This window comes from Antechinus flavipes, chromosome 2 (genome assembly GCF_016432865.1).
Source record: "Antechinus flavipes isolate AdamAnt ecotype Samford, QLD, Australia chromosome 2, AdamAnt_v2, whole genome shotgun sequence".
Taxonomy (NCBI): domain Eukaryota; kingdom Metazoa; phylum Chordata; class Mammalia; order Dasyuromorphia; family Dasyuridae; genus Antechinus; species Antechinus flavipes.
The window spans coordinates 588,988,246-589,003,094 of NC_067399.1; the positions used below are offsets into that span (position 1 = coordinate 588,988,246).

Here is a 14,849-nt window from a genome sequence, read left to right on the forward strand (position 1 = left end):
CTTCCTTTTCTTTTGTTGTCTTCTAACTCTTTAGAATATGACATGTGATCTCATCATTTAATTGTAATTGCTTTCTCCAACTGCTACTATGATTTTTACCACCATCACTACTATTGCTAGCTAACATTTTTATAGCAATTACTGTATGCCAGGCATTGTGCTAAAAATAATTTTTTTTAATTAAAGCTGTTTATTTTCAAAACATATGCAAAAACTTGTGTTCCAATTTTTCTTTTCCTTTCCTTCCCCCCTCAATCCCTCCCCCAGATGGTAAGTAATCCAATATATATTAAACATGTACAATTCTTCTATACATATTTCCACAATTATCATGATATACAAGAAAACTCAAGATTAAAAAGGAAAAAAAAAGAGAAAGAAAACAAAATGCAAACACACAACAATATAAAGGTGAAATCACTATGTTGTGATCCACATTCAGTTTCTATAGTCCTCTCTCCAGGTGCAGTTGGCTCTCTCTATCACAAGACCAATGGAGTTAGCCTAAATCACCTCATTGTTGAAAAGAGCCACATTCATCAGAATTGATCATTATATAATCTTGCTGTTGCTGTGTACAATGTTCTCCTGGTTCTACTCACTTTACTTAGCATCAGTTGATGCAAGTCTCTCCAGGCCTTTCTGAAATTATCCTGCTGATCTTAGTGGATTGGGAATGAGAGTCTCAAAACAAAATTTACACTTAATGCATCATTTCACTACTTACTTTAAATCCTTGCAAACTGGCTTTACTTTCTATCATTTTATTTAAACTATTCTCTCAAAAGTCAACAATTATATCACTATTAAATCCAATAACTTTTTTCCTCAGTCTTTATTCTACTTGAACTCTATGCAAGATATGATACTGTGGTATTTCCCCTCCTTCCACTAACATTCCAATATTTTGCTTTTTTCTTTTTCTTTTTTGCTGAGGCAATTGGGGTTAAGTGACTTGCCCAGGGTCACACATCTAGGCAGTATTAAGTGCTTGAGATCATATTTGAACTCAGGTCCTCCTGACTTCAGGGCTGGTGCTCAATCCACTTTGTCACCTAGCTATCCTAACATTCCAGTGTCTTTTTCTCCCTTTTCTATGTACTCTCCTCCTCTGACTTTAGACAGGGTTTTTTTCTACCTTTATTTCTTCTTTGTGTCCTTTGAAGATACTATTTCTGACTTGTGTATTCCCAAATTATTGGAGAACATTATTGCTCTTCTCTTTCTTTATACTTTCTTGGCAATTTCATGAATTCCTACTGCTTCATTTACTACCTTAATGACGATAACTCAAATCTCTCTCTAGTCTTGAAAGCTCTCAAGTCCCAGTCCCAGAGCTAGAACTCTTTTACATATCATGTTTACTCAGATGTCTTAACAATACCTCACTAATATCTAAGACAAATTTTAAAAATAATATTATTATTTGTATCTTCTAGCACATATCAAGGTATTTTATACATTAATTGGTATTGAATAAATGCTTATGGAATTGAATCGAGGGAATACAATCTTAAATGTGCAAAAGATGGAAATTTATGTTCTTGCTTCATATGACAACTGACTTTTTATTTACTCTAGAAAAGTAAATGTCTCATATAGAAAAAAATTTTCTACTTAACTTGCTTATAAAACATTTTGAGAACTCTAAAGTGAAGTTTATATTTAAAAAAATAAATAAAATGGGGAATAGCCTTCTCAATAGTGCAAAGAAGCACACGCGCGCGCGCACACACACACACACACACACACAAATGGGGAATTGATTGGCGCCCACATCAATCATATTTAAATAGAATAAGAATAAAAACATTAATGGATTTTTAAAAAATAAAGCAAATACTTATTGGGCTATCTAGGAATAACTAATAACTTCTTTTAAAATGAACTGTATCCAACTTGTTTGAGAAAATAATAACTAAATAATTTATTCACTATAATACAAGCCTAAGATTAGAACCTTAATTATTAGAAAAAGGGAATATATTCTTTAGGTTGAAGTAGAACTGTTTTTTTTAATCCAAAATTTTACTTTTTTCAACAAAAGGTCAAGACAATGATTTTAAATAACAAACATGGCAAAGTCTATTCTAGATATTTGTTGATGACTTTAAAGGCAGCTTATTAAATTTGGACTCATGAAGTTCTGTTGTGATGATCTCCACAGCATTTGTATTAATTCTTTCCATATCATAATCAATCCATAATTCCTAAACAAAGGCTCAACTTGTCTAAGTGAAGCTTCACTTTGTAAGCAAGGCTCCACTACTGCAAAAAGCAACAAACAGAACAGTATTTTCCATATCTATAAAACATAAGAAGTTTGTTCAGACTTTTTTGGTGTTGTTATATTGTCCACCTTGAGATCAGCATAAAGATAAATTTAAGCAAGACTTCATTTTAACAGTATGATGAATGGCAACAACCAAACTTCATTTAACACAAACTAAATACAAAGATGGAGAGCAAAATTAAGCTGGGTAATGATGATTAAAAAAGAAACATTTAGTGGGTTACAACTAGACTAGTTTTCATTGTGTAAATCTCCTCAGGATATATCACAACAATATATCACAACAGTTCACATTTTTTAAAAAATCCCCTAAAAAGCAAAAAACAAAAACCCCACGAATCAAAGATTTTATTCATTTGTCCAAACAAATTCAGTGATATAAGACAATAAAAAATTAAACAATGTGAAGCAATTTGGCCCAGAGAAATGCTTAAAACTTTTCACGTAAGATACACACGCAGATATAGATAAAAAAGTATCCATTATTTTTAAAATTGTATTTCCCCCCAATTACAGTGAAGACAATTTTTAGCATTAATTTTGCAAGGTTTTTTGAGTTTCAAATTTTTTTCTTTCCTTTCCTCCCCCTTCCAAAAATGGTAAGCAACTGGATATAAATTATGCATGTGCTATAATGTAAAACACATTTCCATATTAGTTATCATCGTGAAAAATAAACAGATCAAAAGGAAAAAAAACCATGAAAAAGAATAAAGTGGAAAAAATGGTTTGATCTGCATTCAGAGTCTATCAGTTCTTTACCTGGATACAAATAGCATTTTCCTTTGTGAATCCTTTGTATTTCTCTTGGATCACTGTGTTGCTGAGAAGAGTTAAATCATTTCATGGCTGATCATCACACAGTGTTGTTGGTATTGTGTACAATCTTTTCCTAGTTCTACTTGTTTCACTGTGCATCAATTTGTACACCTCTTTCCAGGTTTTTCTGAAATCTGCCTATTCATCATTTCTTATTCATTTATATACCATAGCTTGCTCAACCATTCCCCAATTGATGGGCATCCCCTCAATTTTCAATATTTTGCCACCATAAAAAGGGCTGTTATGAATATTTTTTGCATATATAGGTCCTTTTCACTTTTTTAATGATCTCTTTGGAATACAGACCTAGTAGTGGTATTGCTTAGATTAAAAGGTATGCACAGTGTGGTTGCCCTTTGGGCACAGTTCCAAATTGCTAAAATGGTTGGATCAGTTTAAAACTCTACCAAGAGTGTATTAGTGTATCAATTTTCCTACATCCTCTCCAAACATTTATCATTTTTCTTTTTTATCACATCAATCAATTGATAGGTATGAGGCAATACCGCAGTTGTTTTAATTTGCATTTCTTTACTCTATTCTTCATCTAAAAATTGCCTGTTCATATCCTTTGACTATTTGTCAACTGGAGAATGGCTTGTACTCTTATACATTTAACACATTTTTGTATTTTTTAAAAATGAGGCCTTTATTAGAAATTCCTGCTTTCATAAAGGAAAGATTGCTTCCAGGTTTTTTGCTTTCCTTCTTATCTTGATTAAACTGGTTTTGTTTGTATAAATATTTCTTATTTTAATATAATCAAAATTATCCACTTTATGTTTCAGGATGCTCTTTACCTCTTGTTTGGTCATGAATTTTTCCCTTCCGCATAGATCTAACAGATAATTCGTAGCTCTTTTAATTTGCTTATGGTGTCACCCATTGTGTCTAAATAATGCACCCATTATCTTGGTATGTGGTGTGAGATGTTGATCTATACCTAATTTTTATTAGTTTCCAACTTTTCCAGTAGTTTTGTCAAATAGTGAGTTCTCATTCCAAAGGCTGGGATCTTTGGGTTTATCAAATACTAGATTACTATGATTACTGACTACTGTATGTTATGTACCTAGTCTATTCCCCTAATTCACCACTCTATTTTTTAGCCAGTACCAGATAGTTTTGATGATGACTGTTTCATAATATAGTTTGAGATCTGGTATTAGTAGTTTACTTTCCTTTTTATTTTGTCTTTTAAAATTAATCGCCTTGATATTCTTGACCTTTTGCTTTTCCAAATGAATTTTGTTATTTTTTCTGTCTCTCTCAAAAAATGCTTTGGTAGTTTGACTGGCATGACACTATATAAATAAATTAGGCAGAATTGTCATTTTTACTATATTGGGCATGCCTTTTACTGTGTTTACATTCATCATTAGACAATTAAATGGACTTGCTCAGTGAAGTGAAAAAAGTATTAATTTTCCATATATACATGTATTGCTAATATGCTACGCACTACACCTAGACAAAATAATTGAAATAACTTGGAAATCAAAGCTGCCATTTCTAGCCCTGCAATTAGTGAGTAGACAGTCATTCATTGTGACATACCATCTAATTGTGAAGAAAAAGAATCATAAACATCACTATAAAAAACAAAAGGCTTATGCATTTTCCCTTAAATTTTTGTCCATTAAAAAAAAAAAAAAAGTCTGGCTAACTACAAATTAACAAGAGCCTGACAAAGAGTCAAAAGAAAGTTAAAGGATGGGAAGGGAAGGGTGAATTACAGAATGCATTTGCAACTTACATTAATTTATTTAATTAAATGAATTCAATTTAAATTAGATTAGATTAACTGTGACACAAAAGAAAAGCTAACAGACTTAGTTTGATATAAATTAAATCTAACTGTAATTATGCTTATATATTTTCTTAATGCTTTATAATTTACTAATGAATAGAATACTTGGCTCATACTTATTAAAAAAAAGTATCAAATACTTGCATCATGAAATTACATTTTTAAAAATTAAAGCTTTTTATTTACAAAACATATACATGGATAATTTTTCCAACATTGACCCTTGCAAAACCTTTTGTTCCAAATTTCCCCCTCCTTCCCTCTACCCCAAATTACATTCTTATTAACAATAAGACATACCCTGAAGGAAAATACGCTATGTGTGAAATGTTTTTGAAATTCATCTTTTTCTCACAACTATCAAAACATTCACTCACATTAATCCCTCACCCCCAAAAACAATTAAGGAAAAGTAAAATAAGGAATAGGGGTGCAGGGAAAGAAGGGTTTAAACTACACTAATTACAGCATGGTGATTAACAATGATTCAAGACAACCAACTAAGAGCTGGCCAAAAAAAGATGTCTTCAATACATGGCTAAAATTAAAAATTAAACTCTTGATTCATTATAGTGAGATAAAAAAGAATATCTCCCCCAAAAAACTCTCATATATACATGTAAATACAAAATTCCAGCTCTTTTTTTTTTGTTTGATACAATTTTTATATTTGTTCTGCAGCAACTACAAGAAGTTTCTCCACTAGTCTCTCACTGTGAACCATTACATTATATTAGACATTCCATATAGGCAAACTATTACTATTTAGTCCTATGATAGCTAGTCAATGAGCCAAAGATGATCTCATCCCATAAATTTACTAGACAAGTCTATTGCCAAATCCGAAACTTTCTCTACTGAAGGATATTGTCATATTTTGCTGCAGAGCAATTATATGTCCCTTTCTTTTATTCTGGAACTGATTCTCTTGACTGTTTATCTGTGCAAAACAAAATACCATCTGATCAAGATGATATGTAATTTTTTTTCTTTTTCACAGAGGAAAGTGCCATGTAAAATAAATTAAAGACCAAATACTAAAACATATATGTAATAAAACTATTGAAGGTAGATTTTTAAAAGCATTTATGTAAACATAATTCATAATACATTTTTTTTTTCTTTTCTTAGTCACAAAGCTGTGGTCATAAGTCAAGGACTTCCTTTGTGGAATGTCCCCAGCATAATCTATAGTGTCTGTTGGTTAAACAGTATATGTAGGGTCCTACAATGCTGAGAGAAAAATATATATTGTCATAGATTCTTGGATGAAACAAGCTGCTGCATAATCAAGTTCTGAAAAATCCTTGAGTTGAATATAGTCAAATATAAACCATGCCAGGCAATGATACGAAAAATACTAAGTGATCCCATTGAAATACATAGTGAGCTGCCCATCCAATAATTAAATTAGCAACAAAGTATTCAGATATTGGTTCACAAATTGTTACAGGCAGTATATTGATTCATAATTTGGTCTACCTGATCATTCTGGATTCACATATCATAATCCTCCTCCTCCATAGTCCTCCAGTTTGATCTAATACATTCTTCCTTATCAAATACATCATTCCTGTCACACATCTGAACCCAGAAACAAAAACAAGCGCCAGGCTCCACCCCCTCCCCTTCCCTCCCTCCCGGTAGTCAGCGCCGAGGCTGCAGCCTCTGAGAGAGCCAGCGGAGCGCCCAGAGGTTGAGAAGCATCACCCGCCTGCCTCAGGGAGCCCTAAGCTCCCTGCACTGCCACTTTAGAGCCGGAACTGGTGCAGCAGATTCTCGGACCTCTTGGCTCTGGCTGGAGGCCGGGGGTTCAGCTCTGGCTGCAGTTTCAGCACCTCCAGTACCTCCTTCCTCATCCTCAGTTTATCTGCCGGCCAGCTCAGCTGCTGGGGAACTTATTTGGATTCCCACTTTGTCACTTTGCACATTAATGAAAACGGCTGCTCCAACTGCGGACAAGGTGCACCCCCCACATGAAAATTTTTAATGTGGCAAACTTAAAGAGAAGAAAAGGCTAAAAAGTCAGGTAAAGAGCACATAACTGAGAAAAGTGCTGTCCACTATCACATTCTTTCTGATTCAGCAAACAATGCTCTTTTTAGCAGAGTATTTAATTTGGACTGCTGATGTTCATTTGGTATCAGCCTGCTTGATATCATATGTTACACAGTTGGAAACTGTAAAGATTCTATTCTATTACACTATTAGGCATCTATCTGCTGGTAGGATAATGTGGCAACATGTTCAATTTGGCTAATTAATTTTAAGACTCATGCAAATAAAATGTGCAAGGCCTAGCTTCTAAAATGGGCCTACGATGAAAATCTTGAAGTGATTTTGGCCAACACATATATAACTTTAACCAGTATTACACTCTTAGTGAAAATCATAACCTCCCGACTCCACCGAATAGCATTTTCTACAGACTTTATTTAGAAGCTGAAGTTGAAGGCTTCAGTCTTCAGGGAAGATAGAGTTCATTCCAAGGCTGAAATTGTTCAAAGAACATGCTTTCAATTCAGTATGATAGTCTGACTTGTCTAGCTATTCCCAAATTTGAAATGACATATCCCATCTACATACCTCTACATAGGGGGTCTTTCTCCCTCTCTCCCCCATCCTCTCCTCCTCCTCCAACTGGGATACTCTTTCCTCTTAGTTGAGCTAAAGCTGAGAAGCTCAAGTATCACTTACAGCCTACACAAACAAGGCCTTACCAGGCCTCTTCCACTTTTTTACTGTTTCCATCATAATCATTGCTACAATCATAATTAAGCTTCGAGTGAATTGAATGGTTGATTTAGATTGGTGTAGAACTACATCTTTATTGTCCTAAAGGGAATTTTAATTTGCCTTACCAATTTAGAGTAATTAGCTAACCTTTTAACAGACAATTTTTTCATGTCTGGTTTGGTGGTAAGTTTAATTATACAGACAATTTACATGTTTCTTCTTTAAGAATATTCTAGTCATACAGGTGTTTTTCTTATTATGACTTTAATCTCAAGATTATAACCTTCAGGAAAAAGTGTAAGGTGACAAACACTTTTATGCCTATCAAGCAAGGAATGAATGTTTCATCTCAGGGGCTTGACCAGCTCTTAATATAGAATTGTACTGGCATTTTCTAAACATTAAAAAAATAAGATATGGTAATTCTGGAGTATAATCTGACTCCCAGTACTAAAGGGTCATCCTCAATATGTAAATATATGAAGCCCAAGTAAAACTGCAAAAAATTTCAGCTAGTCAAGAATTATCATTGCCCAAGCTGGAAGGTGACTAGGCTGGTGGTTTACCTTGATATCTACTAGATAACAAAATTCATCACATTTTGAATTGCAAAGCCCACACATCTTTTAACAACAGCCTACGGCTTCTAAGAGTCCTACAGAAATTGGTGAAACAATGCTGACACCAGTACATTTTGCTACAGACTGCCTACACCCAGAGATGATGCAATGTAATGAAGGAATACTTTGCTGAGGGGAGGCAGCTTTTATGGCTAATAGAGGGAGAAAATACAAACTTTACAGGTGGAGACAGAAAAGTGAGCGCCATGTTACCCCCTTTAGTTCTCTATAAAACATACTTTACAGATATATCACATACATCTGACATACATTTAAATGCTGGATAGGCTTTAAAAAAAATAGTAAATATATTCAGCTGAGTTGGAAAAGATCCTAAAGGGTCCAGAAATTTTTCTATGAGGTCAGAGTGACTTATCAAGGTAAGAAAAATCATTTTCCTTACATAAATTCTGGAAGTAGAGTAGAAGAGTGAATTGAGAGCTGTCCTAAGAGTCCAGGAGATCTGGGGTCAAGTTCTACTTTTTAACAAAGATGAGTAATTTAAACTTCCAATATCCTAGAAATTCTTTAAGATTCTAAGTTACAGCTTCCTTACAAAGAGTTTCCTGTATTAATGAAATCATAGTTTTAGCAGAAACTAAAATTCTGGATTTTAAAAATTAGCTAAGTGACAATATGCACAGTATATAATACAAATGATACACAGTATATATAATAAGAAAAATGAGTAATAGTTAGCATTTATATAGCAAAATGCTTTATAAATATTTTGTCATTTTATCCTCTCAACAATTCTGGGAGGTAAGTGATATTATTACTCTCATTTTACAGTTGATGAAGCCAATAGAAGTTAAGTAACTTGTCCAGAATCACACAGCTAATAACTTGATGAAGTGGAAGTGGAAGATAGGCCTGACTCAAACTCCAGTTTTATATACACTGCAACACAAGTTGTCTCTGATATCACCAGAACACAACAAAAGAGAAAATAACACAACATAGATAAAAGTCTCTGCCACCAAAGAGTTAACTGTCTAGTAGGGAGAGGTTACTCTAGTTATAATGCATAACATTACATGATAAGTAGATTAGGGAATTATGAAATAAGGTGATAAGTGAGATCTAAGGGAGAACTTGCAAATAACTAGGGTTCAGGAAAAAAAAAAATAGTCCAGCAGAGAAGAGGGTCAGAGACTTCTAAGTAGAGCTGGAATTCAGTTTGACTTTGAGCGATAAGCAGGAATTCAGGAGAGCATTCTAACCACAGAAAAAAGCTTGAACAAAGCCACTGGAGGTATTATGAGACTAGTGCAGTGCATGTTCTGTATGTAATAGGGCAGGACCTTCAATGCTTCCGGACCAACTTTGAGTTCTAGAACTAAGAGTTCTAGTTGTTTTCCAAGGTATTTATTTTAGATTTAGAGATTCAATTAGAAAGGTATTAAGGGTATAGACACAATCCTACCAAGGAACTTTAGATATTTTAATGACTACTCACAGACAGAAAATGGGTGGAGGGTGGGGAGAGGGTAATTCTTTCTAAAGTCTATAGTTCTGTGGCAAGAACCAAAACCTCATCCTGGATCTTCATGTTTACAAAGAATTTTCTCAGTCCTTCTTGACTTTTGTGCTGCATTGACATTACTGGCTACAGTCTCATGAATATTCTCTCCCCTATATGGGTTTTCCTGACACTACTTTCTCCAGGTTCTCTTACCAACGTGACTACTTCTCAGTTTGCTTTGCTGCACTTCATCCATATCACATCTTAAATGTGGTTTTCACCAGGGATCTATTCTACACCTGTTTCCCTTTTCTCACTATTATCTCTAGGCGATCTTATCCACCCCCCAAGAATCTAATTAGTTGATTCAGATTTACATATCCTGCCCAGGTTTCTTCCTAAGCTTCAGTCCTGCATCACTAACTACCTGTTATATATTTCAAACTGGATGGCTTATAGACATCTTAAATTCAACATGCCCAAAACATAACCCATTATCCTTTTCTCCTAAATCAACCTCTCTTCCAAAATTCTCTCTTTTTTCCAAGGCACTATCCTTCTTCCAGTTTCCCAAATATTAAAATTACTCTTGACTTTTCCATTGTAGCCCACATACCCAATCATTTGCCAAATCTCATTGTTTCTATTTTGTCTAAATCTCTTGCAAATATTTGACTTCCTTTCTTTCTAATCACAAATTTCAGATTCACTTATCATCTAAACATTTTTCTCCTAATTGGTCTCCCTACTTCAAATCTCCATGCAATACATATGTCTTCCACACAAGTGTTCAAGTGATTTTTCTTCAGTATAGATTTGTTCACTTAATTACTTTACTCAATCAGCTCCAATGGCTACTTTAAGAAAAAAAAATAAACTTGTTTTCCCTTAACAGCTTTTTACAGTCTGGTTTCAACCTGCTTTTCTAACATTTTATTTATTCTTCTTTCTGCACTCTAAGTAACAGTCAAATTGATCTTCTTGCTGTTCCTAATTCAGAACACTCATTTCCTCTGTGCCTCTGAACTCACTTCTCACCTCTGCCTCATAGAATTCATCTTTTCCTTTGGGTCAAATATTGTCTTCTATATGTATTCTTTCCCGATTCCAGAAACTGCTAGTATCCTTTTGCACTATCTTATCTTGACCTTATTCTCTTCATATTTAGTCTCTATATACTCATCTAAGAACTTGTTTTACTTTGGTAAAATGTTAGTTCTTTGAGAGTGGGAATTGTTTAATTACTGGCATGCAGAAGAACCTGTACAGGATAAGCCTTTAATAAATGCTTGATTAGGGTGAGCTAGCTGGCTCAATGGAAAGAGCACCAGCCCTTAAGTCAGGAGAACCTGAGTTCAAATTTAACAGCAGACACTTAACACTTCCTAGCTGTGTGCTCCTGGGCAAGTCACTTAACTGCAATTGACTCAGCAAAACAAACAAATAAATAAATAAATAATGCTTAATAGAGGGGCTGCATGGTTTGACAAAGAGTGAAGGGTAAAATTATAATGCCATGAGGAAAATGGATGCCAGAAAATATGAGTACAGGGGATCTCTTAAGTAGTCACTGATCTTAGTTTAATTCTACTTTTACAAATTCATTCTCATTGCCACTAGGGTTGCTGAAGCCCACTTATCTCACGCCTGGCCTACAGAAATTAGCCTCTTGGTTCATCTCTGTTTCCAGTTTTTAATCTCTTAAATCTTCCTTGATTCTAGATTAATTTTCCTAAAGCAAATTTCTGATCATGCCGATCCTATTGGTCAAAACTCAGAAACTTCAATGGTTCTCGTTGAAAAGTTCAAAATACTCACCCAGCATTTAATGCCCTCCACAATTCATCATTCCTAGTGTGCTTGCTTTTAACTTTTTCGCACTGACCTATACCCCAAAGCCTCTTGAAAGCCCAAATCAAATCTTAATCTTTTAAATCTCTCTCTCAGCACGTAAAGAGGTGCTCAGTATCAGTGCCATTAGATTTTTCTCTTGCATCTTAAGAGACTGCTGAAACAGTTTACTTTTACTAAAGAACGATATCTTAGGTTCATGGGAGAGTGTGGGGAAAAAAATACTTTCAGTGCCTCTCCCCAGTTTTAGCTTGACCAGATGCAGGGGCTGAGAGTCCTTTCCGGGCTTCAGTGTCGTCTTTAGAAATCTGAGCGGGCAGACGGGAAGACCGCTATACGCCCCGCCCCGTCCCCCTCTACAGCGCGTCACCAACATCTTCCCGGGCAGGGCGGGAGTGGGGTAAACAGGGGTCATTTAGATACGGTCCAGGCTCCACCCCAGGCTTTAACTCCTCCAGCGCGGCCTCCCGGCCCCGCCTCAAGACTCCGAGGCAGCTGCGGAGAGTGGGGAGTGGAGCCTGGACCTTCCCAGAACAGGGCGCTCGGGGAGGCGGGGCCGGCCCGCCCAGGGCAGCTTCGGAGGCAAGCGGAGAGCTGGGAGCGGCGACCCGCCCTCCCACCACCGGAAGACAGGAGCCGCCCATCCAACTGGGCCGGCGCACAACAACTCCTCCGCCCTCCTCTTCCTATCAATGGTCCGCCGTGTCCAGCCCAGACCTTCGCTTTGCTCCCCTCCACCCCCTTTCTCCCACTAGTCTTCGGGATAGACCATCCCTTACCTTGGCGTTCCAATCCTGCTTAGGTTTGGGTGTCCCTGGGGGAGGGGAACTACGGCTGCGGAACTCTTCGCTTCCAACCCGGAAGGCAGCCAGACGACTTCCGGTTGAGATAGGCTTTACGGCCTCACGTTCTAGTTAGTCAGTCGAGGTAAGGGGAAAAAGACACCTGAAGTAGCGCTACACAAGTGTGTGGACACTTGCCCCACACAGGGCTGAGGGTGAAAGGTTTGAACTGGCCCGTCTAAAGCAGGACGTCAAGTCATCTAAGAGTTCCTTTCTTGGGCCCGCTTATCACCTACCGATCAATTTCTTGACTCACCAGCCGTTGCCCCGGGAAACGGGAAGGTTGGGCGAAGGAAAAGCGTAGCCATGAGACCGGAAGCTGGAATAGTTTCCTTCATCCCAGCCCTTTTTTTTTTCCATCACTAAAAATGGCCGCCGCAGCCTCAACGCCAAAGTTGGGCAGAGTGCCGCTCTACTCACTAGCTCTATGACCCAAGAAACAAAGACAGCGGCACCTAGTGGATAGGAGGCCGAGCATCGTAAATCGAGAAGGGAACAGAGGGAGCGTAAGGATACTAACGCACCGTTGTTATTGGAGGGCCGCTGTCAGTCGTTTCCCCTGGATCACCCCGCCTTCCAGCCCGCATTCCCGCTCCCCTAGTGAGTTGGTGACGTCCATACGCCGGAAGGCGGGGCTAGCAGGAGGGGCGGCCGGAGCGGTGTGTAGGGGGGGGACGGGGACTGGGACGGGAACGGGGGACTGGGCGGGGCGAACTGTGAAGGGGGGGCGGTGGTTGGGTAGCGCCGCTTCTGTAGAGGAGGAGGAGGAAGGAGGATGGCGGAGTCCGGGCTCTTGACGGTAACTAGGGAGCGCCCTGGCGGGGGGCGGCAGGTGGGGAGTAGTCACCCCCGCCAGGGAGATGGTGGGGGGCACATAGTACCCACATCCTGGAGTCCGAACCGGGGCGTAGGGATCGTAACTTAAGGGAAGGGGCGAGGCCCGGAGCCGAGGGGACAGTAAGGCTGAGCTCTGAGGGGCCCGGAGGAGGCGCCGCCGCCGTTTTCCTGGGCGTCCGGGCCGGGGGAAGATACGGTGCGGGCCGGGCCGTTGCGCTGCGGGGAGGAAAGCCGTTCCCGGCGGCGAGGGCTGAGTCTGACAGCAGCCGGGGCCGGGCCTAGGGAGTCTGCCCGGGATAGTTCCTGGGAGCTGGGGAGCGAGGGAAGCCCGGCGCCGCCGAGGGGGCACGGCCGGCGGGGGGCCCAGACTGTCAGGGGCGGTCCCCTTGGGGCCGAGGAGATGGGCAGGTGAGGAGCGAGGCTCTTTTTTCAAGAAACACACACACACACCATTTACACACACACACGCACACCCCATTTCCCCATCCCCACCCCGCGAAGACCCGTGGAAGCTCGAGACTAAATTTTGGGTGTGTTTTTCTTGTGAAGGGAGTTGTAGGCATCCAAAGCTGCCTCCTTTGGGTATATGTCCTAGTGCCCAACCCTTGATAGTTTTAAAAAATTGTTGTCATTATTATTAGCTATGAGTGGGAGCCAAGAACAGGGGTGTTCTGAACTAAAAGAAAGGAAAAAAAAAGAGTAATTGAATAGTAGTGGAGACTTTTCAGACGAATATATATATATATATTATCACTACATTCATTGTCTTATATTTCTTATGCTTTTGCCTTCCTCTGCTCTAGTATGCTTGCTCAGGTGGGAAAATAATGACCACAATGCAAAATCTTTAATTGACACGTATTAGAAATGGACTTAGTTGAATGACTGTATATTTAAAAACAGTTGGGATTAAGTCTCTTGGCTTTTTGTGTGTGTGTGTGTGTGTATACACCCAGGAGAAAGATTTTTTATTTTAAAGTTATCAGACCTTGAAATAATGGGTTTTGAGTTTTCTGTTGTTGCTTTTGTGTGGAGAGTTGATGTTTAATGTGGGTAAATGAGATTGTTCTGTTTTAGAACCTAATTAAACCTCTGCTTTTGGAGATGCTGAAGAGAAATGAGGTTAGAAATTTTGTATAGTTAATGTCTATTACAGCATAATGATTACAAGAACATATGCATATATTTGACCTTACACCCCAATAATTTTTTGTACTCCTTCGGAAAGAGTAAGAAACTCACAATAACCCTTTGAATCGATACCAGAGTTTCATTTTTTTATCTTTTGGAAGCCCATAATTTGTAACAAAAATACAGCAGCAACAAAGAAAAAAAATGTTTTTTAACATAGTTTTAAAGAAATTGACCTCAGAAAAGAAATATTATGGTTATTTTAACTACATATGACTGCATACATAAAGACTTAATTTGTGCTGGACAATGATTTGTATGGTAGACTTAATGTAATTTTGTGATTTGAATTAATAAGGCAATATTTCTTGATGACAGGAATTGTTTAGGATAGAGAATAGACATTTAAATTTCTTCTTTGTATGCGACATAATTAGAAGTC

General features: G+C 37.9%; 2 protein-coding genes across 7 annotated transcripts in view; one reads left to right on the plus strand and one right to left on the minus strand.

Annotated features, from left to right (window-relative positions):
• Positions 1-13,062, minus strand: part of BBIP1 (BBSome interacting protein 1) — a 31,528-nt gene extending 18,466 nt beyond the window's left edge. Inside the window, exon 1 of one of the 6 annotated variants that reach the window (XM_051981397.1) lies at positions 12,964-13,062. The gene's annotated coding sequence lies outside the window, so the exon portion shown is untranslated. The other 5 variants (XM_051981400.1, XM_051981396.1, XM_051981395.1 and 2 more) reach the window with 5 other exon arrangements.
• A 105-nt stretch (positions 13,063-13,167) lies between these two features.
• SHOC2 (SHOC2 leucine rich repeat scaffold protein) overlaps positions 13,168-14,849 on the plus strand; it is a 164,232-nt gene continuing 162,550 nt past the window's right edge. Inside the window, exon 1 of the mRNA XM_051981402.1 lies at positions 13,168-13,238. The gene's annotated coding sequence lies outside the window, so the exon portion shown is untranslated. The remainder of the gene's footprint in view (positions 13,239-14,849) is intronic.